Consider the following 4,217-nt stretch of genomic DNA (forward strand, 5'->3'; position numbering starts at 1 on the left):
CAAGCCCCCATCCTGTCTTGCATAGGATATTGCCATAGACACATAAGTGGTCTCTTGCTCTATCCTTGCTTTTCTAATAAATCTGTTCTCCCAGAGGTTGACCATAATCAAAGAAAACTCCCATGTAGCAGGGATGCAGCCAGAGTTGGGTGAAGAGAGTCATCCGTCCTCTGGAAAGCAAGAAATTCACCCAATATCCAGGTTTATTAACCCTGACCTTGAGAAGCCCAAAGAGATGTATCACCTACCCAGCAGCTGCTACTTTATGTGAGGTCACCATCCTGGGGTAGACTCAGGTCAGAATAGACGTCAAGGATCCAAAGTCTGAGAAATGTCAAGATATCAAGAAGGGGAGCAAAAGCTCCTTTAAGGTACACTACTGATTTATGAGTGCAAGAATGTTGCAAGATAATCTATTATTATGTTAATTTATATATTGTTTATCTCCCAACTCCTAGAAGGTAACCTTGTTTGCCTCAGGAGAGTGTGAGTGGTAAAAACTGATTAGAGACATCACAATATCAGGCTGTGGGGTTGGGGGTGGGGGGGTTGTTAGGGCTGGTAAGTGCCCTAGGGTAAAAGCAAAAACTGCTACAGGAAAAATTTCTCCTAAGTGGGAGGGGGACAGAGGGCAACCAAAGTCCCACCGCCACTCCCACATGCCTCCCAGGAGATGAGGCAACATCCAGATAGGAGGAATGAGGGAATGACTTCATGCATGCCTAGAGGGAATGAATGGTTTCCAGCCTCATAAAGATCCTGCTGCAACCACCAGAATACTTGGGGCCAAGAAGACAAGAACAGTGGCATCTCAATGGTAGCAAATGAGAAAAATTCCAGGGGCCTCCCTGAGGTTTCAACACACGGTATAATCCTTGAGACCTTAAATGTCACTGATAAGGGAAAGAACCTCAGTAATGTCTGGGTCTGGGATTGAATACCATGCCAGGGCAGCAGAATGAAGATCCAACATTGGATAAACTTGGATTTAAGTGAAATAAAGATAGGGTGCCTGGGTGGCCCAGCCAGGTGAGCATCCAACTCTTGATTTCGGCTCAGGGTCATCATCTCAGGGTCTTGGGGTTGAGCCCTGCTATAGGCTCTGGGCTGAACATGGAGCCTGCTTAGGATTCTCTCTCCCTCCTTCTCTCTGCCCCGCCGCTCCTCCCCACTCCTGCGCACTTTAAATAAATAAATAAATAAATAAATAAATAAATAAATAAATAAAGCTGCATTTCCTGCTGTATTCGCTCTCTATTGATGGTGTAACAGATTACCATAAATTTTGTGGCTTATAACAATACACATTTATTATCTTACACATCTGTATGTTAGAAATCTGATAGAGATATCATAGGGCTAAAATCTACATGGTGGAAGGCTGCATATCCTTTGGAGGCTCTAAAGGAGAATCCCTTTCCTTGCTCATCATTCAGGTTATTGGCAGGCTTCGGTTCCTTGTGGTTGTCATTTTCTTCCTGGCTGTTAGCTGAGAGCTGTTCCCAGCTTCTTGAGGTCACCCACATTCTTGGACTTGTAGGAGAGGCAAAAGGTTACCTTTACTAAATGTCCTAGGTTTAGAGAATGAAATCAATCAACCTAAGACAGACCAACAGAAGAAAAGCATACAAATTTATTTAAAAGAAGATTTTCATGGCCAGACAGCCTTCATAAGGGATGAGTACCCAAAGAAGTTGTGAAACCAACTTGCTTTTACATTAGGTTGAACAAAGAGAGGCAACTGTGGAAAAGTGACTCAACTAGGTGGGCAGGCTGAAACAAGATCAGAATTATTTTAACAAGGATAGTTTGTGTAGACTTCCCTTGATCTCAATTTCCTGTCCTTGACGATCAGAATGTATTTACCTTCTGGAATAGAGAGGACATCTTTCATATAGGAATGAATATCTCCTTTTAAGAAAAAGAAGGAAGATCAGTGTATTTCTTGTATTTGCCGTCTTTCAAGCGCCTTTCACTCAAAATAGTCAAAATGCCAAAGTGCCATATGTTTGGGGCAGCGTTTGGGGCAGCATGTTCTGAACTTCTGAGCCAGTAATAGCAGGTTGAGTCCCTGTTATGATTCGAATCTCCCCAGCCCCTTCTTCCATAGTGTTAAAAAGAAAACCACAGGCCCAAAATGGTGTCACTTAGGCCAACTCACCAAACTGGGGCTTCATGCCTAACAGTATTAGGTGACTGTTAGAGCCTCCCCCAGAAATGTAGTCTTACCTGGTCAGTCAGGAATTTTCTGATCAGAACCAATGAAGTCATCTGTCACGTGGACCCTCTCTATCCCCCAATCCACATAAAAGGACCCATTTGTCCCCAAATGAAGATGACCTCACCTAAAATCATTTTTTCTGTTTATGACTTCCTTGCTTCCTTGTCCTGGCTTTAAAAACCTTTCCTTTTCCTCAGCTCTTTGGAGTTCCCATCTACTCACAGGATAGGGGTGCTGCATGATTCATGAATTGATTAATAAAGCCAATTATATCTTCAAATTGACTTAACAGATTGGGTGGCAGCATTAGGATCTGAAGCGAACTTTTTTTTTTTACTTTTTTATTGTTATGTTAATCACCATACATTACATCATTAGTTTTTGATGTAGTGATCCATGATTCATTGTTTGTGCATAACACCCAGTGCTCCATGCAGAATGTGCCCTCCTCAATACCCATCACCAGGCTAACTCATCCCCCCACTCCCCTCCCCTCTAGAACCCTCAGTCTGTTTTTCAGAGTCCATCGTGTCTCATGGTTCGTCTCCACCTCTGATTTCCCCCCCTTCATTCTTCCCCTCCTACTATCTTCTTTTTTGTTTTTCTTAACATATATTGCATTATTTGTTTCAGAGGTACAGATCTGTGATTCAACTGTCTTGCACAATTCACAGCACTCACCATAGCACATACCCTCCCCGGTGTCTATCACCCAGCCAACCCATCCCTCCCACCCACCCCCCACTCCAGCAACCCTCAGTTTGTTTCCTGAGATTAAGAATTCCTCATATCAGTGAGGTCCTATGATACATGTCTTTCTCTGATTGACTTATTTCGCTCAGCATAACACCCTCCAGTTCCATCCACATCACTGCAAATGGCAAGATCTCATTCCTTTTGATGGCTGCATAATATTCCATTGTGTATATATACCACAGCTTCTTTATCCATTCATCTGTCGATGGACATCTTGGCTCTTTCCACAGTTTGGCTATTGTGGACATTGCTGCTGAAGCGAACTTCTAATAGCATTCAGGGAAACGAGAAACAGGCATGGGGCCTGTGACCCTTTCTGAACTCACTGTCTTTCTCGCCATTTCCAAGGGCCCTTGGTGAGTCCCTCTTGGTTGGAGTTTCACTCTGCATTCAAGCTCCTAATCAGCTTTCCATTCCACTTAATGGGTCAGTCTAGACTGATGGGAGGTTCCAATAGAACACCAGTCTCTCCACCCTGGTTCATTCTGCAGTTCCACATTGGAGTCCCTTTCCCCGTTCACATCTGCTGTCCCTATTTACTGGAATTTGCTGGCTTTGTCCTTTCCCCAATTCCAGTCTGCAGTCTCCCCCAGTGGAGTCTGCTGGTGTTGTCCATGCTGGGAATTGCTAGTGGTGTCCTCAGGGGCTTCCACTGCACAGTCCAAGTAACCCAAACCCCAGTCTTCGTTTCTGTCCTCTGATTCCACATTGGGAACTGCTGGTGGGCAGCTACAGTATTCCACTGGTTTGGAAATCAGCCCACAGTCTCCATTCTTTGAGGTCTGCTGGTTCATCCTTTCCCCAGTCCCTTGTTCCTTGGTTTTGTCACCAGCTGGACCCCAAGTCCTCACCTTTACTGCCCACCTGCTTGCACTCAATGACCTTTGTCCCAAATTCTTCCTTAAGCTCTTCTTTCCAGCTTATCCCTTAACTCGGGCAAATGGAAAGCAAAACCACCCAGCCAGCAATAGCAACTGCCCTGACAAGATCTCCAGCCGGCCCAGGCCACTCAGACCAGTTTGAGCCAAACCCCTGACTCCCGCCTGCATGGGTATCCACCCGTGTCCCCCCACCCAAGGAGGAGGACATCTGCATAACATACAATGAGTGTATAGGCGTGTTTCCTTAAGGCACATGGGTGACCTTATGCCCACCTCTGCACAGGATGACCAGGCTTCCCCATCTAAATATTCATCCTAACCCCAGATAAAAGGAATCCATCCACCCTTGCTCAGGGAGT

The sequence above is a fragment of the Mirounga leonina genome, unplaced genomic scaffold (assembly GCF_011800145.1).
Source record: "Mirounga leonina isolate KUSES-001 unplaced genomic scaffold, KU_Mleo_1.0 Mir_168, whole genome shotgun sequence".
Taxonomy (NCBI): domain Eukaryota; kingdom Metazoa; phylum Chordata; class Mammalia; order Carnivora; family Phocidae; genus Mirounga; species Mirounga leonina.